The following is a 24,366-nucleotide window of genomic DNA, read 5'->3' as shown; positions in this document are numbered from 1 at the left end:
ACCCTAAGTGGGCCTCTCTCAATCTGTGCTGTTTCTTACCCAGGGAAACGCCCGATACCCAGAACGGCCAGGGCCATGTATGAGAGGCACACGTCTCTTTTCATGGGAGTATACGACGCCTATGTTAGGCTCCCTCCACCTCTGATGCATAAATCTCTCGTCATGGGATTATATGATGCCCATGTTAGCCTCCCCCCACCTGTGATGTATACATGTCTCTTGTCATGGGAGTATATAACCCCTATGTTAGCCTCCCTCCACCTGTGATGCACACGTCTTGTCATGGGAGTAAATGATGCCTATGTCTGCCTCTCTCCACCTGTGATGTATAATGTCTCGTCATGAGAGTATATGACACCTATGTTAGCCTCTCTCCACCTGTGATGCATACATGTCTCTTGTCATGGGACTATATAATGCCTATATTAGCCTCCCCCAACCTGTGATGCATACATGTCTCTTGTCATGTGATAGCCTCCCACCAACTGTGATGCATACATGTCTCTTTTCATGGGAGTATATGACGCCTACAACAGCCTCTCTCCACCTGTGATGTATACATATCTCTTGTCATGGGAGTATATGATGCCTATGTTAGTCTCTCTCCACTTGTGATGCATACATGTCTCTTGTCATGGGAGCATATGACGCTTACGTTAGGCTCCCTCCACCTGTGATGCATACATGTCTCTTGCCATGGGATAGCCTCCCTCAACCTGTGATGTCTCTTGTCATGGAATTATATGACGCTTACGTTGGACTCTCTCCACCAGTGATGAATACATATCTTGTCACAGGAGTATAGGACGTCTACTTTAGGCTCCCTCCACCTGTGATGCATACATGTCTCTTGTCATGGGATAGCCTCCCTCCACCTGCGATGCATACATCTCTTGTCATGGGAGTATCTGATGCCTATATTAGCCTCTGTCTCCACCTCTGTCGTGTATAAGTCATGAGAACATACGACAGTTACCCTTTGTATGTAGTAGGATTTCTATGGCGCGACCCTTGCTGTGAAGCATCGGAGCGCTGTACATAAAAAGAGTGAGTCAGAGATGAAATACCGCGGGCGCTACAGAAAGGGCACCGTTAGTACACAGCTGGGACAGGCTCTTCTGAATGGCTCCACCGCGACTTTGAGGTGGGGAGGGGGGTGGGGGTTTGGGCAGGGCGCCCGGAAAAACCTCACCCGCAGGTGGGATGGAGAGCTGCAGTGGGCTAGGGAGTGAGCGGAGCCCTCGGACACCTAGCCGAGTGTTGAAGCACGGGGGAGAGAAGAAAGAGCCCCTCACTCACAGCCAGCCGTTCGGGGTGAGGGGGCCCCACCTAGGACCACGAGGGATCCGGCCTGTGTCAAACCCCTCACAACACTCCCCCCATCACCTCCGAGCCACAGCTTCACTGCCGGGATTCCCAGCGCAAAGACAACAGCCTAGCTCACTACTAGTGAGGTGAGGACGGCGTCAGTGCGCTTCATGAGCAGGGAATAACAAAGAAGCACTGTAGGCTTGCGGCAGTGACCAGGGCACTCAGGGTCACGGCTGCCAACACACAATGACCGGGCAATCACGTGTCCAGGAGGAACATACAGCAAACAGAGCCCTGGCACAGGCCGGCCCCGCCACATAGCGCCAAGGGCACGGGTCACAGTCCAGTGCTGAGCTAAGCACGTCACTGCTGGGGCGCAAGCTGGAGGCCTGAGCATTCCTCGGCAGACTAAACTGCAGCAGGAGGGCGAGCGCAGGGCATCCGAGCGAGTGTGGCAAGCCGGAGGGGCTGGGGCAGGAACCTGTCCGAGAGGGCTAGTGACAGTCCACTGCTGAGATCAGCACGTGTCACTGCTGGGCCTGCACCCCAGAGGCGTGGGCATTCCTCAGCAGACAGCACTGCAGCAGCAGGGCGAGCCCAACCACAGGACACCACCACTGCCAGGCTAGCAAGGGATCAGAGTGTGGCAAGCAGGGGAGGGGGCTGGGGCAGGAACCTCTCCGAGAGGGCTAGTGACTGTGTCACTGCTGGGCCTGCACCCCAGGGGGCATTCCTCAGCAGACTGCACTGCAGCAGCGGGGAGAGCGCAGGGCATCCGAGACCGAGTGTGGCAAGCCGGGGGAGGTGGGGGGTGCTGGGGCAGAACCTCTCTGAGAGGGCTGGTGACAGTTCAGACAACAACAGGCTGTTCTTGGAGGCGGAACTCGTGCTGTGCAAGGTTTCTTCTTGATGCCTGTACCCACTGATGCCAGCCAGACACACGTCACTGCGCTGCAACCACGGCTCGTGTGGGCACCGGGAGCCAGGCTTCTCTACCTGTGTGGGGTACAGCTTCATGCAGACCCTACTCTCACTTGAGGGAGTCTGGCTCCCAGGCTGGACTATTCGCTCCAACACCTTTAGTCATCGTGAAAGAACGGCCTTCGAGGCGCTATGTGACATCTCCCTCACAAAGAGCTTCAGCTGGAAGCCGAGGACTGCCCACCAGGGCTATTAGCAGGGCCAGTGGAATTATGCGATTGTGCAGCCGCATTTCCCATATAATCCATGTGCATAATCTGCACATTTTTTTAGAAAAATCTTTTAAGCTCAAATGAATCAAAAGTTACTAGACAGGCAGCGATGTTTTGCTGCGCAGTGGCATTGAACTGGTACTTATGGTGTGCAACCAATCCCAGACAGCGTGCACAGGTGTAACAAGCATTTGCAATGCAATAGGTCTCGCGTTTGCTCGAGTTAGAGCTATTGGCGTTGTAAATTGCTAACTTGACTTTTCTTGCCATTTATATTGGAAATGAAAAGTAAAACAGTAGACATAAGCGACCCGATTCAAAGCGCCACGGCCGCCATGAGCATGAGAGCGAAGGAGACACACAAAAGGAAAACGTTTGCTTGCAGTCAAACGTATCGACAAACGTACAACTACCCACATAATAGGGTCGATGGTCAAGGCAGTAACAAAACCGCCCCAAGGAGGGACAAACGTAAAGCATTTACCAATGATAAAGGACTTCTGAAAGGCAAGCACATGAACGAGTGATAGTGATGGGCGTGGTTAAAAGCCCACAGATAGATTACAGCGGGCCAGAGCGCGAGCGCTCGGCCTAAAAATGACAATAATGAAGTAACACTATCACAATGTGCCACATTATGTGCATAAGTGGCCTTTTCCTGCCGCATAATTTACTCACCCACCACATAATTTTGCCCTCTCCTGCCGCATAATTCCAGTTGCCCTGGCTATTAGACACTTCGCCTTACAGTAATTTGACCCCCACACCATCACTATACACCTGTAGCGTTCCAAGCCCCGGGCAACCAGGCGCTTCATTCTGGAGATATGGTAGTAAGAGTTGAAAGTATGAAAAAAGATGTGTATTCATAACTTGTCTAAATGCTCATCCATGACTTTCACCTACTTGGGAAACACTTTCCACGGCCCTGCTGCCCGTGCAAGAAGAAATATCTCCCCTGCCCTCACACAACTCACTTCTAAGCACTACTACCACTGTTCTTAGCTCCCTGACAGCTGTAAAGAGGTAGACTTTCAGATAACTAGCAGCCTGCTGCATAGTCAAGTGTGCTAACATAACGACTCAAGTTCGCACTTGCCATTACTGGAAGCCAGTGCAAAGAACTTGTTGCATGAGCCACAAGCTCTCTTGGTTTAATGTCATCCATTGATCTTAATGCCGAGTTTTTAATAACCTGCAACAGGACAATGATTTTCTAAGAAGTACCAATCAGGAGAACATTACAAGTAACTGCTCTAGAATCTTTTTTCCTTGTCTCACCATACGTGAAAGAGGCAGGGCTCGCCACTACAGCTTCAGAAGAGCGACTGAGCTTGCCTAGTAATCCACAGACCTTGTCATCAAAAACATAGCCCAAGAGTTTTTCTTTATTTTTTAATAGGATACTTATATCTGTCAATCAACCAACCAACCAATCAGGATTTGCATATCGCGCCTAATCACTTGGGAGAGTAACCAGGCGCTAGGATCCTCCTGAGATCACTCAAAGAGACAGGTCTTTAGTCCCTTTCTGAATTCCATCAGAGAGGATGCTGTTCGGAGATGGAGTGGGAGGTTCTTCCATGATTTGGTGGTGAAGTAGGGGAAGGCGTGGCCTCCAGTGTGGCTTCAAGTGATGCAGGAGGGTGGGCGGAGTCAGAGCAGGTGTCTGGAGGATTGGTGGTATTTGAGGCCGTGGTTGAGGCAGCCTGGTCCTAGGTCGTTAAGGACCTTTCAGGCGTGGGTCAGCATTCTGAACTGGCATCTTTTCTGGACGGGAAGCAATTGGAGGTTCCTGGTCTTATAAATTTGCTAGGCTCTCTTCAACCCATGGTCAGACCCTAGCAACAAAACCGCTCTTCTACAAGCCGAAATGGGGCTTCACCATCATTCTGCTGTGGACCCCTCTTACCGTTCCCTACCGGTCTGTTATCAATAGACAGGTTCCTAGTATCCAGAATATTTTTTCAATATATCCCGCATCCCCTGATGTGTGGAGACGATGTGCAGAAACATTTCAACTTGGCTTAGCTAGCATCAGGAGAATGACTTGAAGTCTTGGAAGCAATCTTGAGTCCATCGGGGACCGAGCTAAACGAGATACCTCTTCATTTTCAAACTATTAGGTGAGCACCTCAAGGCATCAGCAAGACTATCACAGCTCCTGGGAGGTAACTTGGTATAAAATAGGAAATCTGTATGTTAAAAGTCATGGTAACGTCAAACCTTTAAAATACCAAAAGCAACATATAGCAAAAACATAGCTGGAAAATCTAGTATTTTACAAAACTCTTTATTCAGCACAAGGCTTGCCACATTTACACATAAACCCCTATATCACATAAGCATGCCTTCCCAAACTAACAGCCCTGCAAGAAAATACTCTGGATGCACCCATTGTAAAAAAAAAAAAATAGTAAATTCGGCTATAATCACTTTAAAACCCAAAAAGGCCCCCAGTTCCAATGGATATTCTGCAGGTTTTAATATTTTTTTTGCCTCATTCTAGTGCAATGCTTGCAGACCTTTTCAGCTCCATTGTGGACACAGAAGCAATGCCCCCCACCCCCAATGTCACAATAGCTTTAATACCATACACCAGGTAAAGACACCTCCGGCGCAGTTCTAACGCCCCATCTCCCTGATCAATGTGGATGCCAAATTGTTTATTAGTATTTCAGCAAATAGAGTAGGTCCATACATGCATGGTCTATTTGACCAGGCCAAATCAAACTTTATCCCTGAAAGACAATGCCTGGATATTACGTCCAGAATATTATATCAAATATATAAAGCCCATAGATCGAACACAAACTATTTACTACTCGCTACTGATGCTGAGAAACCGTTCAATGCAGTACACTGGCCCTATCTTATGGCCCGCTGCAGGAATTCGGACTTGGTGATAGATCTTGCAAGTGGGTGCAGTGCAGATAGATATTCTTCCTCCGAAAGTCAGATTTTGGTAGAGTAAAGTCAACCTAATTTGCTATACAAAGCTGGACACATCACCTATGTCCCTTATAGTCCCTTCTATTTGCCATGTATACAGAGCCACTAGCAGAAAATCCTCAACCTTACGATACCAGTCAGCCAACAAGAAACAAAGTGCCCTTTTCGCAACTCAATGGGCTCACAATCCTATCATGTACTTGGGGATACAACTGGCTAGATCCCTATAGACAACAGTACAAACGAATTACCAAGAACTTCTCAGACAAACCCGAGAAGACCTAATGTCATGCATGGCAAAGGGCCTTTTCCGTGAAGGGTAGAATGGCAGCCCTCAAAACTATGTCCCACCTGCATACATTATTTGTGTTCCATACACTTCCACTGCAGCCCAACAAATGTGCTCCAGGCATTACAGTGAGAGGCAAATAATTTGGTCTAGGCAGGAAAGAGGATCCGTATGTCACTCTCGCACTCATATCAGCAGCCACACAAGGGGGAGTTAGCTATTCCAAAAATTACAAAGTATTATCAGGCTGCCAGCCTTGGTTCAAAGGTGGAGTGGACTAGGGAACATATAGAGAAACACTGGTGCTTTTTGGTAGAACAAGTTGCTGGAGTCCACCTATGCAAGACCCCATGGTTACCCAGGCGTCATAGGCTATGGGGGCTTGATTTCTCACCACTTATGAAGTCCATGATGGAAGTGTGGGACTACATGATGGTGAAACAAGGGCTCATAACACTTCCTTCACTAATCATACGGAATATCAACACCAAGAATTGATGGGTGGGCACTCAATTCCAGACCAGGTAAGAAGCGGGCTGTAAACATACAGGGGGTTTAAGAGGTGGTGATGGCATCTGAAAAACTAAAAACAGCCTGGGGCCTTCTGGAAGCCACACAATGATAATACACACAAATCAGTCACTGATTGTCCAACCAGAAGGTAAGGAAGGTGGAAAGAAGGCCACTGCACGGAAGGCTGTAAAGCAAACAAACGGCACACAGACGTTTTACAAATAATATCCACAAGAGCTAAAACTCAAAACCAAAAAAGAAGGGAGAGGTACAACTGGAAAGGTCTTTAAGAAGGACCGGGACCACATCTTTCACGGGACAAGTACAACAGCAAACTCGGGGGGAGGGGGGTAGAACCAATGAGAAAGTTAATATCCTACTGGTATTATACAGCAGCCAGAATACACAAATAGTGAGGCAGACATACAGGTAGGATGCACTCATCCACTTTCTGTGGCACTACCCAAAACAGACGAGGCACTGGACCTAAAGAAGATCACAGGCCTTGCTAGACCACGTTTTCCGGAAAGCTTTATTAAGGGACTCTCAAATAAACAGACTTGCCCGCTTTATTCTCTTTAAGTCCTCAGACAGCTCCGACAATATGTGCAGCACACCAAACAACCTTAGCACAATGGGAACGGCCAAACTTCATGAACATGGGCAATGGCTTCACCAGCCTTAGGAGTTGAGGGTCAAGTAGAACATGACACTATTGCAAGCTTCGAAGGGAAAGAACGGTTTTCAGAGAGTTTCCTTCTTCAGAGTTTAGAGATCTCACATGCCCCAAGTTCCTTTAAGTTCCTGAAGGTGTTACACATTCTGCATCCCTCGATGGACAATACAAAATGAAGAGTAAACGATGTCAACTACTGTCAATGGCTGACCCTTATTACAAACATGAGACTACAGGAGATGACGGATGATAGCAGGTTCCAGCGCTCCTAGTTGTGTTTGTGCGCTATGCATGAAGGAGACAAGGGGGTGGGAAGTTTACCGCGTGTGCTAACGACACCTGCTGTTTGTCTGTTGGCCACAAAGAAGTTTGAATGTTTATTTTGATGTTGGTTTGAAAATGCCAATAAAGAAAACCCATCCAAAAACAGGGAAACATAATGGATCTGATCTGAGAGCCATCCAGACATCAATAGTGAAGCTTCGCCTTCAGCCAGTCAAACAACCACCCTCACGGCCCCTACAAATTATAAGACAGTTCTTCCTTGAACTTCAAAAGGTTTCTGGCGTACAGAGGAGGCAGGTATCTGACGCCCATGGTCTAGGAGATATTACCAGCAACACCTAGCCCACTCAACAAGCAACTATGCCCTATAGAGAGGACCAACGACAACCAGAATTTGAGAAGATACATCTGTATTTAGGTGAATATTTCACACACCGATACACCACTCAGCGTAACTGGAGTGGCTGGAAAAAGGAAACATTTATTCATCTAATCAAAACTTGCATCAGGAAAAGTACTTTTAAAATCCCAGATGGAACTCGGGTGGTTTATGCAGAATTCTCTGCATCGTGTAGAAAGAAGTGAATCTGAGCTGTCAGTGGCAAAAAGCCTGGCTCGGAGCACAGACACTGAGACATTGAAGAACTAACTAGTTTCCAAGTGTCAATCTGTAGTGACATTGTGTCTGTCCAAGCTTGGCGGCTCTGAAGGGAGAGCTTCAAGGCAGCACATAAGTCTGTCTTCTAGAGGGCCTATGCTCATGATACCAGGGTGATAATGGCCTGCCTATACAAACAGAAAGATAGACTGGGTAGAAATGAACTAGTTTCAATCTTCAACTTGAGTTCAAGAGTTTGTAGGCAAAAACATGGGTGCGAGGGCACGAGGCGCAGGATTCAAAGAGGTAACAGCGGGCTGTACCCCTGTCAAGGATGGGTTCACTGCCTTCAAAGCTGGGCGCACGAGATCCTTGCCGGCCTATGCAAGCGTGGGCTCGAGGGTGCCCTTGACCAGATGTCCTGCTTCGGCAGCTTAAAAATGGCCCAAATTAACCTTCCGATTCGCCACATCTAAGTTTTGGATTTGAAAACATCCTTGTTTTTTGTTTTACAAGATCCCAACTCAAAATATGACCCAGTACAAGTGGCAAAATAGACTGGCCAATTACAAGCCAGGAGCATGGCATGGGGCAGACACCCGTGTTTCAGAGGCTACTCTCCAATGTGGAAGCCCTGCAGCCTTGCGGATAATCGATTTGTTTTTTTACATTTTCGTCTGTAATTATTCATATTTATCTTTTCGCTCAGTTCCCCTGTATTTATTCAGATTTATTTTGGATTACTGCAAAAAAAAATAATGAAGGTGCAATAGGTATATTTCCAGAGTTCTTTAACCAACAAATGATTACTCATCTTTGAATGTCAAAGGAGTTTTAGCCATTTACAGTACAAGAAGCAGACATCTGAAATACTTTTCATTGTAATATGGCTTACACCGCTTTAGTGCTGCAGTTATTTAAGCTTCATTAGGAAATCATTTTTCTTTAACTTCCCTACCTGTTAATCTGCACAGCTACTAACTCAGGCCGCATGACTGACCGAAGTGAAAATATTCCAAAAGAAAACATTTTCTGTATTTTTCCATATTTAAAAATAAATACAAACAGGCAAATAGATTGTTTTCTGTCTGTATCTGTAAAACTAAAAACGGAAAACTGGAAGCCTTAATTATAATGTGGTCCAGTTACATGGTGGGCCACGTGGCTTCACGAATCAAGCATACATGTTACAGCCAGGCACAAAACCACAACACATGAAGAACACAGTTGAAGTGGGAGCATACAGCTGTCAAGTGCAATTCATGTAGTACAAAGGTAGCCGTCGTCAGCCCAGCCGACACGTTTCGCTCCTTTCTTGGAGCTTCCTCAGGGCTCACTGTGATTGTTGAAGATTTGCCAGAACGATTGAAAAGGTCTTCTAAACTTTATCATCGTATGATCGCATTAGGTAACCTACAGATCAAGTCTGTACTCCTAGTATTATAAAATGCAAAAGGTATACTGCAATTTCAGTAATCGAGTAGGAATGTGTTCAATAATCATGTAGGACTATCTCAAAGACACTCTTTCCGACTTGTCAAGGACCCATGGTGCCGCCTGTACAGAGGGAGTTCCGGTGATAACTGGCGTCGGTAGGTGGTAAGACCCTGGATGGCTGGCACCTGAGTGCATTACTACCATTGTTCTTCAAGGTACAAAGAGATTTTGCCACTGCCACCTTTTGCCCTTAGTTCAAGGCACATTTTGTTGAAACAGAAGCCCTGACAAGCAGGCAGGGGTTACCCACTCTTCATCCAAATCCGGAGCCCCTATGGAGGGGGAGGGGGTAGGGTCCAGCTGTCAGGGCCACGAACACAATCTGAACAGCAGCTCGGAACAGAGGCAGGAAAGGCGCATTCCGCAGGCCAGCCATGGGGGATGGCGAGGCTAAATATACACTGGGAAAGGAGAGAAAACGTCCCTAAGCAGCAGATAAACACAGGCAGCAGGGAGGCCTTTAATAACATGGAAAGCCTGCTGCCTGGCGAAGGCCCAGCCCCCCGCCCGGGGCTCCAGAGGCAGCGAGGCCTTCTAATAACACGGAAAGCCTGTCTGCCCAGGCCCGGGCTTCAGAGCTCGCCTCTATCGAGTGCCACCGCAGCTCCTGTGCCCAGCCCCAGGCGTGGAGCCAGGAACCGTGGAGGAGGGTGCAGGGAGGCAGGCTGCACATGCCGGGGCCTGGCCCCCACCCAGGCGCTTCTTCCATGTGGCACCAAGGAGGAGCGGCTGTCCTGAAAACTCGCTGATTACGGTGTGAACTTGGGCCAGACTTGGAGCTCTACAGACCAGTGACCTGCTCCTGGGGGGGGTACTGTAAGACACACAGCCGTTGGAGCAGGTCCCTGGTAATGCTGCAAACCAGCTCCAAGGAGGGACAGGAAGGCTACCTGCTATAGCTCCTGGAAGGACGCCTCCTCGGAGGCAGCTGTGCGCCACTCAAATGCCTTCTATTGTTTTGTGTAAGTGCTAGGGCTGAAAGCAGGAACAGTATGTAAGTTTACAAGTTCCAGCAGATGGAAACGGCAGATAAATAGTACTCCTCCTGCTACACACCTCACCCAAGAGGCAGGACTGTCTCACGCCAGAGCTGGAGGGGTCGCCTGTCTCCCATCTCAGCCTTTAGGCAGCATCATAGTCTATTCCATCCATTAGGCAGCCGCGCGGTCTCCCTCAGCCCGTAGGCAGCATCACGGTCTCTCTCAGCCCAGCATTATGGTCTATCTCAGCCCGTAGGCAGCATCACGGTCTGTCTCAGCCCGTAGGCAGCATCACGGTCTGTCTCAGCCCAGCATTATGGTCTATCTCAGCCCGTAGGCAGCATCACGGTCTATCTCAGCCCGTAGGCAGCATCACGGTCTATCTCAGCCCGTAGGCAGCATCACGGTCTCTCTCAGCCCGTAGGCAGCATCACGGTCTCTCTCAGCCCGTAGGCAGCATCACGGTCTCTCTCAGCCCGTAGGCAGCATCACGGTCTCTCTCAGCCCGTAGGCAGCATCACGGTCTGTCTCAGCCCGTAGGCAGCATCACGGTCTGTCTCAGCCCGTAGGCAGCATCACGGTCTGTCTCAGCCCGTAGGCAGCATCACGGTCTGTCTCAGCCCAGCATTATGGTCTATCTCAGCCCGTAGGCAGCATCACGGTCTCTCTCAGGCCCGTAGGCAGCATCACGGTCTCTCTCAGCCCAGAATTATGGTCTATCTCAGCCCAGCATTATGGTCTATCTCAGGCCGCAGGCAGCATCACAGTCTATCTCAGGCCCGTGGGCAGCATCACGGTCTATCTCAGGCCCGTGGGCAGCATCACGGTCTATCTCAGGCCCGTGGGCAGCATCACGGTCTATCTCAGGCCCGTGGGCAGCATCACGGTCTCTCTCAGCCCAGCATTATGGTCTATCTCAGCCCGTAGGCAGCATCACGGTCTCTCTCAGGCCCGTAGGCAGCATCACGGTCTCTCTCAGCCCAGAATTATGGTCTATCTCAGCCCAGCATTATGGTCTATCTCAGGCCGCAGGCAGCATCACAGTCTATCTCAGGCCCGTGGGCAGCATCACGGTCTATCTCAGGCCCGTGGGCAGCATCACGGTCTATCTCAGGCCCGTGGGCAGCATCACGGTCTATCTCAGGCCCGTGGGCAGCATCACGGTCTATCTCAGGCCCGTGGGCAGCATCACGGTCTATCTCAGGCCCGTGGGCAGCATCACGGTCTATCTCAGGCCCGTGGGCAGCATCACGGTCTATCTCAGGCCCGTGGGCAGCATCACAGTCTATCTCAGGCCCGTGGGCAGCATCACAGTCTATCTCAGGCCCGTGGGCAGCATCACAGTCTATCTCAGGCCCGTGGGCAGCATCACAGTCTATCTCAGGCCCGTGGGCAGCATCACAGTCTATCTCAGGCCCGTGGGCAGCATCACGGTCTATCTCAGGCCCGTGGGCAGCATCACGGTCTATCTCAGCCCCGTTGGCAGCGCTGGGTGAGTCACAGCCTGTAGACAGCATCACATTCTGCCTCACCCTGTAAAGAGCATCACATTCTGCATCGCCGGGCCATACTGACTACAAAGGACACTACATGAAGACCCACAAAACCCGCAATCAGGGAGAACGGGAGAAGAGCTTTAAGAAGTTGCCCATCGCTTCACTGTGACTAAACTAAAACCATGAGCCATGTTTGCCAACACCCTAGGCTACCGGCACAGCATCTATGCCATCCTGTGACGCAGACGGTGGAGATGATGATGGGCCAAGGAGGAGAGAGAACATTTACTGCTACCAGGTGGAGCCTCCATTTGAAGGAGCCTTGCCAGAGAGGCCACTTTGCTGCATTAGTGCCAGCCGACTGGCATGGCACTAGTGAGTGGCAGATGTTCACAGCCTGACATTTCCTCTGGCACTGCGAGTCTACATCCCTTTGGTTTCATAGATTCCAGCCACTGGGCTGCCCAGGTCATGCCCACCATTGAAGCCAGAGTTAAACCGCCTACCATGGCATCAAAAGACGAGCACACTCGGTACAAGGCCATACACAACGCAGGTCCAGCCTACCTAAACCACTGCATCTTTCCACCCCCGCCAGATCCCTCCGCTCTGCCCGTCCCTTGCATCCTCAAAACCACCGCTGGAGGACGATATTTCACCTACACTGCAGCAAAGAGCTGAAACAACCTCCCACTGCACCTCAGACAAAGCCCGTCGCTCACCATCTTCAGGAAGAACCTTAAGGCCTGGCTCTTCAGAGGCGACCCCTCCCCACAGCACCTTGAGACCCGCACAGGTGTGTAGCCGCGCTTTACAAATAATGACTGACTGATTGAGAGAGGAAATAATTGCCTCAGGGATGCTAGGTGCAAAGAACAGCCTGGGAAGCAGAGATTGATGCGTCCTCCTTCAGAACAACATAAGAAACTGTGGGTCCCAAGGGTCAATTAAATAGTTTTAGTGTTTCGCATCAATCAGTAAGGTAAATACATATGGTACAAGTCTGATGTAACAACAAACAAAACATTATTATTTTAAAATGACATAAATAGTAGTGTTCAGTTGACTTACTCGAAGACTGTGTAGTGTCTTTGAGCATTGTAGAAAACTGTACCAGGTTCTGTACAATCCAACTAGACTGATATAATAATGTAGCAAGTGAGAGAAGAAAGAAATCAGAAAAGGCCAGTTCACAGTGTTTCACATGTTCAGTCTGTTGCTGCTGTTTGGAGGTTACTTGAGGCCTGACCTTACATTAATTCATCTCCCTAAATCCCTGAAGCTTGAGTAACTCGAGAACGGACCGAGTGTTATTGCTAGGGTTCATTTCACTTCTTTATTGGGGGGTGCAGGGGGGTGACCCTGGAGAAACCAGCAAGGGTCCGATCTCTTTGCACAAACAGCACACTTTTCAAAAGAGGCTACCGTGTGACAGCAAACCATAACATAGCTTGAACAAGCAAAGTGAAAACACCTGCTTTTCCAGGAAGATGATATAATCCACGCTGAGTATGAGAAGATATTTATTTGTAAACACCGATTCCTTTAAACATACTTAAGATATATGTTTGTACATGTGTTGTGAAACCCGTGGGACGCCTCCACACCTCCCAAACAACGGATTCGAAGACCAATGCCGACATAAGAATGGTGCAGTATGCCACGTAATATATTCCAGTTAGACCCTATAGGGAGACAGATTTCTCCCATCGGCTCTCCTATGCCCAAGGAACACGAATATACAATAACGTTTTAAGTGACAAAGGCAGGGATTGCACAAAGAAAGTGCCTGTCTAAGCGCAGCCTTATTAGGCCTAACAGCCCCGAGCATCTTTTCTAGGGCATCCAATGAGATCGACTGAATCCAGGGTTAACGTGGCTGTAGACAGGTGCAAGATCCCACGGCGCTAGGCAAGAGGCAGACGAAAGCGCTGCATAATGAGGGGGTCCTAGCTGGTGAGGAGACCCCAAGGGCGGCCACATGCACAAGAGGAGCCCGGCCTTACTGCAGACACAACCGCCATCAATATCCCTTAGGACACTACCTACAACCTGTCTGTAATAAAGAACTAGAGCGCTGACCTAGCGGCAGGAGTGTGTCCGCACTGGGAGGGGATGGGGGACATGGAAGTTTGTGTTGCGACAAGTTGTGGAGAGATCGGCGGGCAACAGGAGAGGTCTCCATGCTTTCACGCCCGCTCCCTAGATAGTCACAATGCTTTCAACCTGTAAACACCGGGCAGGTTCTTGCAATGCACCCACACTACAAAAGCCACCAGCATATAACATCTATAGTTGGATTGTATTCGATGCTAGGACGCAGGTAGTCATACTACTGTTCCCAGTACATAAAGCACAACAAAATACTACAAAGAGCCCCTCAAAAATAGGAGTACACAGAAAGAGGACGAGAAGGGCCAACGGGCCCTTTCTAAGAGCTTGCAAAATAGGGTTGTGTCTGAAGAAAGCTCACACCAGAATTTAACTCCAAATAATACTTCTGTGCTCACTTCATGATAACAGTGCCCTGCGGGTTACTTATCTCACACCGTTATCATTTAGCAGTCATTTGTGTGACTAAGTACAGAAAATACTTTGCAGCAGACAACATACATATTAATCGCCCACTTCCTAGCATCTGACTCGTGATGATAAACATTTAGATGCCAGAGCTAGTATCAACAGGGAAAGTAAGGAACAAAAAGCACAATTAGAACTGCAAAAGACAAAAAATAGAGGTCTTCAAATGCCATCCTGTTCGGGGGTCGGTAAAACAGCTTGGACCAGGATCGCTCATTTTTTTTTTTAACAGCCCCCGTGTGCAGACGCAGACACCAGTTTGTGCCTCAAACTCAACACCTCGGCTGAGTGACGGGAGGACGAAGAACTGATCCTACAAACTGCTCTTACTTTAGATTCGAAATCTTGGAGCTGTGCTTCTATAGGAAGGGGGGATCTCCAGAGAAAACGTACTTGCAAAGAGGATGCTGGAGTAAAGTATGAAAATCTCTCAATTACTTGGACATTTACAAATCATGAAACCATAAGCAAGTGAAACAGGGACAGATGGATTAGGAAACAGCAGCATCAAGTTCAGTAGTAACAATAAGTACAATTAAACCTGGTGGGCACGCCCCCGGAATGACGTAGCTTTCACTGATTCCACCTTCGGACAATAACATTAGGTGTTCAGGCAGCAAGTAAATGTATGTTGTATTTGCATTTGACACACATATGCATTGTATTTTGGGGCCTTCACCATAGGCAATGAAGCAAATCCCAAGGCTCATATTCCAACAACATGGCGCCCGGGAGTGCTTCACATGCCATAGGTCACAGCAGCATATCAGCGCTCTAGTTCCTCGAAGTGGTGAAGGGTCAGTAGGGCACACATAACATATTTTCGCTGCAAAGAATGCTTCACTCGGCACGATCAAAGCTTTCTGAGATGGGTAAGACGCAGCTTCATTAGTTTCTAGAAAAGGTTTCATCATTTTAGCTTTTGGACCCTACCCTAAGTCGCATGACAAAATTACGAGAGAACCTTTCTATATAAAAATCCAAGGGAGGGGATTAAAATGTCTGCACGATGACATTACTTTAAGATTCAATCAGCTCATGACGATAGGGCAGCGCTAATATATCATTTAAAAATGTGCGACATTATAAACAAGCACTCTGGTGCAAGCATCAAACCATAACCGAGGACCCCAGAGCCTTTCAAGCAGGACACCAACGTCCCTGTGGATTATCGAAGGCGTGAAGACTGAGGCAGATGCTGGGAAGGGGGCAGAGATGCACCCGGCTGCCCCGCGCGTGTGCCAGGGGGCTTGGCTGAAGAGCTGGCACAGAATGCCAGCTCCACGTAAGTGAACAGGGGCCCTACTGTGCCGCACACTCGAGAAGCCACTGCCTGGAGTTAGCAAAAGTCCAGAGTTTGGTCCTTAGAGCAGGGAATCCCAGGGACTCAGGGGCAGGTTCAAAGCCTGTGTCACAAGCCGCAGGGCCGGTGAGGGCAGGAGGACGCTGGTGGTTCAATCTACACGCAGCAGCAGCATTTCACCACAAACCATAGCATGTACCCATGAAACAACTGCAGGTTGAGGTGACAAGCGCAGGTCACTGCAAGCTCGGGCGGCTACCTGCAAGCACAGAAGATACCCACACAGCAATCACATGTTCAGTTGACACCCATAAGCAGCACATAACAGTAAACCTCTGCCATGTATTAACTACATGCAGCGACCTCATGTTATCAAGACTCGTGTTCTGGCTGTATAGTTACCTCATCACGCAACTTTGTTGTACTCTGACTCCATGAGGAGACGAGCCATAGAATCCCTGGAAGGGGCGGTTGTGGCTTAACTTCTGCAATCTTTGCAGGTTAAGGTCGCATCCAGGGACCAGATCTCTAGCTACTTTCACATGTTCTGGCGGTATAAATATACCTCACCTCTGCACCCTTGACAGGTTTTTCTGCATCCAATTCCCTCAACCCATTCGTGTACAGGCTGGCTGCATTCAGTAATCTACCAGTACAGACCTACTGTGGGCTGCTGGTGTGTATGGACTTCGCCTCTACAGCTATCTCACATCAAAGCTTCTTGCAGGAACCTCACCTTGAAATATTGCGTGTTGTAGCTGTGTGCAGTAACTTCCGCGTAGTCCTTGTGAGGGCCAGCTGCATTGTTTGACCATGTCAAAGCTATCTTCACACATTCCTGCGTGGCATGCAGCGACCTAGCCATACAGTCCTTGCATGTTCTGGGTGCATAGAGTAAAGTAACTACATCATCTTGTGCTAACATGCTTCAACTTTACATCTGCAATTATAGTGCGGGAATCTCACAGGAGACTCAACTGTAGGCGGGGAATCTTACCACGAAATCCTTCAATGCTCTGACTGCATGCAGTGAACTATAAACCCTTGTGTGGGTAAGCTGCATGCTATGACCTCTCATCACAGACCTCCATGGTGGTACCTGACTTGGATCAGGCTAAATCTGACTTCTGTTTCTCCCATACAACTCCCTCCAGAAAGCATCTCGCTTGATCATCTGGGAGGCTCTCGCCAGCATTGCCGTACAGCATGGCTGTCCTTCAGTCTTGTACACCAGCACGCCAATACAAAACGTCCCCCCTGCCTTATTGTTAAAATCCAAACTTTCACTATGTGGATACTTTGTTATCAACACAAGAACAACAAATATAACTTGAATCTAAAAAAAATAACCAATTATGCTCCACCCACAATATTTAGAATCTCATAAATATTTAACAAAATGCTCATAAAAACTAGTGACTTTTGGTAATATGATTTATCATCCTTTGGACCAGACAAAACATCAAAAACATTTGGTCCAAAAATAATTTTAAAAAACTGTATACAATTAAAATACTAAAAAATGATATTGCGTCATCAGCATACACCACAGGCTGTACCCTGTGAATGCTTAACATGACGCTACACACCATATCTATGAAAGAACTGAGCAGTGCCACAGCGCTGCACTCCCAGCTCAACAAGGTGCTCACCACAGAATAACTGACACACAGCACTATTCATTATCCGCCAGAAAGCATTACTGCTCCCTGTAGCAATGGCCTGTGCTCACCGCAGCATTACTGATCCACACAGCACGAGCCACCATAATGACCAAAAGAATGTTGCTTCACAGCACCACCTTGTTCACTGCAGCATTACCACTCCACAAAGCACTATTCACCCACATCACTAGTGCAGTGGTTCCCAACCGTGGGCCGGGGATCCCTGTGGGTCCGCGACGGCTTGGAAAATTAACCAATATTAACAGATTAATAAAGTGTATATAAATGAAGTGGCTAAATGTACATTGAAAATTGTAAAGCATACTGTTAATGTCAAGAAATTTGAGGCTAAAAATTAAATTAGTAGCCTCAGATTGTTTCGTGGGAGCAGCGCAGGTGCAAACAGAATAGTGTGGGCGGTGTGTGGCTTCAACTGAATTCAGAAAACCTCCAACCTTCCTATTAAAATTATTGTTTTTACTTTATTTGCTTGCAAATTGAATAAATGTGTCATTTATATATGTGTTTGATGTAATGCTTGTTTCTGTATTTTTTGCAGTTCAAATCATCGACAATGTTTAGGCGTGGGTCCCCGGCTTCAAGTAATGAATCAGTGGGTGGTCCACAGATTCCAGTAATGATTAAGTGGGGGTCCCCGAGTTTCAGCAATGATAAAGTGGGGGTCCACAGAAGGTTGGGAACCACTGTACTATAGCATTACTGTTCCACACAGCACTGCCCACCTTGCTCACCGCAGCATCACCACTCCACATAGCTCTACTCATCACGCTCATTACGACACCAACGTCTCCTTATAGATCTGCACTCCATGCTGTAGGCCCATACCTCACCCAGGTCTGTGCAAACATCCGTATCACACACAACACTTGAAAGCTGAAAGTTCAGTCAAAACAAACCAGTGGGAGGGGCTCCTTGAAGCAGAGGTGAATGCGTGGCAGCCTGCCAAGATGAAGACACGAGATTCCAGTAAGGAGAAAAGGAGGGCGGAGGTAAGGAAGGCGGAGAGAGCAGACCGGTGGGAGGAGAGGCTAGAAAACATTTCAGAAGAGGAGAGAGTCACTCCAGAGGAGCTACAGCTGTAGAAATGCTCAGAGTAGAAATCGTGTTGGGTGGTGAGAGGGGCACTGTGACTTGTATAGAGCAACCCTGTGAACTGAATCACCTCTAGCCTCGTGTTGGCTATGCTACAGTTCTATGCTTAGAAAAGGTGCAGTTCATTCTTACTGAGGCTCTGGGATTTGCCTTTGTAAAAGTGTCCATGCATGGCTTGGTCCATGAACTGAAAAGTGACATCCACTGGTGTCCAGCTGTTGGGCTACAAGATCTACCACGGCATCCCAGACTTTAGTTTCATACAAGAAAACCATATCTGAAAGCCTAGTCTGCTCCAGCCAATGCCTCTAACACTGTTCACACCTCGTCCATAACTGTTACCCAAGAACAAAAAGTGATACCTACTCCAAGCCTGACCTAGACAGATTCGAACCCTAATTCTCATCCAAGTCAGTTAGATTAACGCTGGGCACCAATGTCATCCTCAAGGAACATAATGGCAAGGAAACCAAGAATGCCTGGAAACCATTCTTCGCAAAATTCAACTTCAGAACTTCTGTTCATGTCCTGATACTCACATCTGAGCGGTTGCAATACCGTGCTCCATGGCCTCTTAGACTCAACAATACAATGCCTCCCTCACAGGCATCCTACATGCTGCAGCACTGGAGAAATATAACTACATAAAGAGATGAAAAAAATAAGTCTTAATCTAAGCACTCAAGATCTGAAACATCCATGTATCCATCAGCACTTTCCAACTCCTGCTTGGATCTAGAAAAAGGTGACGACGCACGTCTTTAAGAACATTACATCACAGTGTAGTAACAGTCAACTTTCGCTGTTAGAAACTTCCTACCCCTCCGAATCACATGTTCACTGTCTTCACCTTTCACCCTGTCTAGTGCTTTGCTGCTTTTATTTCCACTGGGCTTCTGCTGTACAAATACCACATACATACAAGTTTGCTGCTCAGGTATGTTGGAGCTTTCTTACAGCCCAAGAGGCAAGGAGGAAGTAATCAACACCCTAAGCCGTGGTTCTTACAAAAGCTTGAGGAGGAACATAAGCATTTTGAAACACCAAGAGAGATCTTTCAAAGTCAAAGACACGAACTCTCGGTGCAGCCATTATTAACAATTTGCCTTCAGGAAGGTGGTGAAGGGAACCAGGCATCAACAAACCACTGAGAAGATCAGGCCAATGGTCCTAGCAGGGCTCCGAATGTATTGTTGGGTCTGGTGGCGCAATGAACTAAAACATCCACTGCAGGAATCTGTGTTCGACTGCATGGTCACAGATTCAAATCCCGGGGGTCCACTCAGCCTTTCGCCCTTATGAGAGCGATAAAAAGAGTACCATAAACATGTATTATTTCAGTCAGTGCAAGGATGCCCCTGCTGGGATGAACGTGTGTTTTGCATGTTAATTTCTGAAATGAGAGACACCTCTCGGCCTTTGATGAGATGGCTTGTATTAAACACGGTGCAGGATACAGTTGAAGGGGGGCTCGGGCATCGCTTGACAATGAGCAACATTATTTGTTTTTTTATTGTTGTTGAGTTTGATTAAGCCTCAGACCATCAACACTTATATAAATGATGGGCTGTTTCCCACCAACAGATAAAGAAATCAGGCATTGCTAGTTTAATTATAGGCACTTTTTTCAATGACAAGTCTTGCATGTGGTCAAGTGACCACACCTCACCATCCAAACCACATAACCCACATTCAATACACTACAAATAGCCCATACCATAAGCAACCAACACATCTAATTACCAACATTTGGGCTTTCATTAGTCATCCAACAGGCAGCCACAGCAAACAATAACATCGAAATATAATTGTCCCAATCGCATCTACAAACGGGCATAATCAAACACACACCAGACATAGGCCTCTCACCATCATGCATGAAACTCTAAAGCCATACAGACAAGACACGCTAAAACTACCATAAGCAGAACTTGGCAGCATAGAATACCAACCTCCTAGTGATACTTTTATAGCAAGAACTGTACTCTGGCAGCAAAAACAACAATGGATGAAACCTCTTCCATCCCAAAAATGAAAAAGGAAAATATAGAGTCCTTTGGCACACCTACTCATACACATAAAACATCACAAAGAGTTCCCTAGACCAAACTTGCTTTACTTTCATACTGACACAAAGCACTTGAAAAAATAAACATTCTTACATACCACCCCACAACCTAACACCAACACAATAACAGACACTATCAAACAATTATTCCTCTAGACTGATTAACAGAAAGCCCCAACCAAAGAACATCTAGATTAAAAGTAAGCTACAAGGGTGGCTGTCGCTGTAGAGTGCGAATAACAAAACAAAACCTAACAATGTATGATACAATGAAAATGTTCAATGAACAGCCTAAATCAAGGACCTGTGCTAATAATGTCTAACTGATTGCAAAGGGGCCTCCCTGCCTGGACCACTACAAAGCAATATCAAACCGATTAACGTCCTTTGAGATGCTGGCAGTTAAGAAGCGTAAAAGTCCAGTCACATTCATCAAAAACAAACTTGTCATTTTAATAACAGTGGAGATTACAACCCTTAAGTTCTCACCCCTCGGTGTTACTGGAAAACATGATGAAAGAAGGTACATAGGTCAATAATATTAGCCAACATGTCATGGGATTTCAAACCCCCTGATAGGAAAGGCTCTCCCGTGTAAAATGTTTAAGAAACAATTTTTGCAAGAGGCGCAAAGCACGTTAAAGTCCACTGGGCCACTAAATTGTAACAAAAAACGGGTAACCATTTTGAGAAGACGGCGCTGAAGTTCACCCAAAAGTTATTCAATAAATTAGTGCAAAATTGTAACTTCTAAAAACACTTGTTCAATAATATTCATCAAAATGCACATTTACAGGGTGACCAGGGTAATACACGGTCCTTCAAGGATGCATCAATTTTTAACCTCGGTAGCCATGTCTGCAGACATTGCCACTATCACAAGCTAAAATGATAATTTTGCCGATACTGTCCGACTCAACAAGTCCAGTCACAGATTTTACTATTTCATATGCAACGTAGCTAGTGTTACCAGTTTTTACTTGCCAATAATGCAAACAGAGCCTGTTTATGTCTCTCCAACTTCACATGTCTGGTAGATGTTCCCCGTGCCTATTATCAGTTTCCTTGCCCACCACAGGTAACCTTCGGTTCACGTGGCCAAAAGGCAGGCACTGCTGGCTTCTGTATGGCCCGTACCAGATAGTGACACTTCCCAAAGGTATACATTTAGGTTTCAATGGAGTAGAGTGAGGACCAGGTAAGCTAGGCCCAGGCCCGACACTACCCGTGGGCACCTGGGGGTCATAGGGAGTGCGACAGTGGACAGGCTGAATGTGATTGAGCTAACATCTGAAGAGACGAGGATTCCTTCTTGAGGGGATACCAACAGGGGATACCAACAGGGTACCGACCGAAGGAGTAGCCAAGAGGCCGACAGTAAGCCCTGGACAGCGTGCCTTATGGTAGTGCAAAACAAAACAGCAACACGCCCGCTCATGGGACTGTAAATCCCTGCTCTTTTTTATTGTTATCTCTTAGGTGTCAGCGGCTGCCTGCAGACTGGCCAAGGACACCTTCTACAGCGGTTATCAGTCACACAAGGTAGGACATTCAAAACTCCGTGCCTGGCTGATAGAGGCAGCCACAACAAAGCGCCATTATTGCTTCACAACGTGCAGGGTAAATATTAGCTACAAGCGCACTTCGTTCAGCATCCGCCAACTTCACGGTTGCAGAGATAAGAAAATAAAGCTCCAATTAAGAGTCATAACAGAGAAGCGCCCTCACGGCAAAGATGGCTCGGTTTGTTAAGGGCTTTGGTGGAATATACAATGATCTGCAACACACCAGACTGACCTGGGCGCCACCAAATTAGATAATATGTACAACTGTTATTAACTGCGCTTCCGAAAAAATGTAGCACGAGGTGCTATCTAAAAACAGGTTATTATAGAAAACATCACTTGGATTCCCTCTGTGAGAGATTGTGAGGAAGACACAAGCTAGATTCCTGCTACCCATACTGCTGGACGTATATGACGTGATATATATTGAAGTAACCTCGAGGCTATAGGAAGTGCGATATAAAACTCCCAAGTGACAACTACACCCTGGCACCAGCAGTGCACAAGACACCACCACCAAAAATCCCCCATTTGAACAAAAGCTTAGGTGGGCATTGGTGGGTGAGCAGTAACACAGAAGTGGGACGTGTGAAGAAGGGTTTAAGGGGTGTGTGTGTGCGTAAAACGCGGGGTTCGTAAAGGAGGGGTGTGTAAAAGTAATACTGAAGAGTAGGAGGGCCTGTGTGTGTATAAAGGGGACTTTAAAACTTGTATCGGGGGGCAGAGGTGTAAGGTTGGAAGAGGCAGCGGTTTACTATAGGGCGCATTAGGAGGCATTAATGGGGAATTATATTTTGGGGGACATACAGGAGGTCATGGGGTGTGGGTATGCAGATAAAAGGGGGGGTGGTGCAGGTTAAACCGGTGAACGGTTCTAGGGGGACGTTTACACATACAGCAGGGGGTCACAGGGGTTTGGTGAAAAAGGTGGACATAAGGCTGGACGTTAAGGAGGGGCGCACAGCAGAGAGCATTGGGGGGGGGTGTGGGGGGTAGTCAGTGGATTACATTTGGGGGCGCCAGAAAAAGGGTAAAGCTAATGGAGGGGGGCTTTGTAATATATAGTGGCGATAACTGGAAGCATCTAAAGCGGGGGCCCAGAGCAGGTACAGGGGGGAGGGGGGGGGGGAGGTATAATATTTGGGGGGGGGGCTGGGGGGGGAGAAGGGGTGTTACTAACTGAAGTTTTCAAAGTGCCACTTCAGAGGGGGCTTGTAAAGGTTGTTTGTCAGGGGACGTTGTTTCCAGAGGGTTATATTGTGTGGGGGAGTGGTGGAGGGGTTGGGGGGGTGGAGTGGTTGGGGGGGGTGGAGTGGTTGGGGGGGGTGGAGTGGTGGAGGGGTTGGGGGGGTGGAGTGGTGGAGGGTTGGGGGGGTGGAGGGTTGGGGGGGTGGAGTGGTGGAGTGGTGGAGGGGTTGGGGGGGGTGGAGTGGTGGAGGGGTTGCGGGGGTGGAGTGGTGGAGGGGTTGGGGGGGGTGGAGTGGTGGAGGGGTGGGGGGGGTGGAGTGGTGGAGGGGTGGGGGGGGGTGGAGTGGTGGAGGGGTTGGGGGGGTGGAGTGGTGGAGGGGTTGGGGGGGTGGGGGGGTGGAGTGGTGGAGGGGTTGGGGGGGTGGAGTGGTGGAGGGGGTGGAGTGGTGGAGGGGTTGGGGGGGTGGAGTGGTGGAGGGGGTGGAGTGGTGGAGGGGTTGGGGGGGTGGAGTGGTGGAGGGGTTGGGGGGGGTGGAGTGGTGGAGGGGTTGGGGGGGGTGGAGTGGTGGAGGGGTTGGGGGGGGCGGCAGTGTCAGGCATTAACGTTCACGGACCGGGGCGGACAGGTCCCACAGCCGGAGCCACTCCCTCCCATGACAGGTGCCCGCGCCTCTCACCTGCCGGGGGCCGCTGGCATCTCCGGGACCGCCGAGCGCGGACGCAGCCGGGGCAGGAAGACTCCGAGCCGGGCACAGCCAGGCACCAGAGCTCGGGGCGCGGCCAATCCCCGCCGGCGCTCCGCCTCCAGCCCACGATGCACCGCGGCGAGGGAGCGCGACGCCGCTCTAGCCCAGGCTGCGCTCCACTGCCCTTCCGGCCCAGCCCTGGGAGGAGCGGCCGCGCGCGCGAGCAAACGACTAGACCGCTAACTCTCCAGTCTTGTATGCATTTACTCTGCACTGAGATATAAGCGAATACAAAAAATAGTACAAGGTAAAATGTAGGTTTAATTACATCACAGGGTTAGTTGACAAACATAAGTAATTGTGCAACATCCACTTTTGTGTGTATACTACTATTTGCAGCTTTATATAG

At 48.4% G+C, this 24,366-nt stretch overlaps 1 protein-coding gene across 6 annotated transcripts in view; it reads right to left on the bottom strand.

Annotated features, from left to right (window-relative positions):
• The window catches only part of ARHGEF1 (Rho guanine nucleotide exchange factor 1), a 579,253-nt gene extending 555,169 nt beyond the window's left edge, over positions 1-24,084 (bottom strand). For all 6 annotated transcript variants that reach the window (XM_069201362.1, XM_069201364.1, XM_069201365.1 and 3 more), the window contains exon 1: positions 23,949-24,084. The gene's annotated coding sequence lies outside the window, so the exon portion shown is untranslated. The remainder of the gene's footprint in view (positions 1-23,948) is intronic.
• Between the last annotated feature and the right edge of the window lie 282 nt (positions 24,085-24,366).

The sequence above is a fragment of the Pleurodeles waltl genome, chromosome 7 (assembly GCF_031143425.1).
Source record: "Pleurodeles waltl isolate 20211129_DDA chromosome 7, aPleWal1.hap1.20221129, whole genome shotgun sequence".
Lineage (NCBI taxonomy): Eukaryota > Metazoa > Chordata > Amphibia > Caudata > Salamandridae > Pleurodeles > Pleurodeles waltl.
The sequence above is the reverse complement of the archived record's forward strand: the minus strand, read 5'-3'. Positions and strand labels throughout refer to the sequence as shown.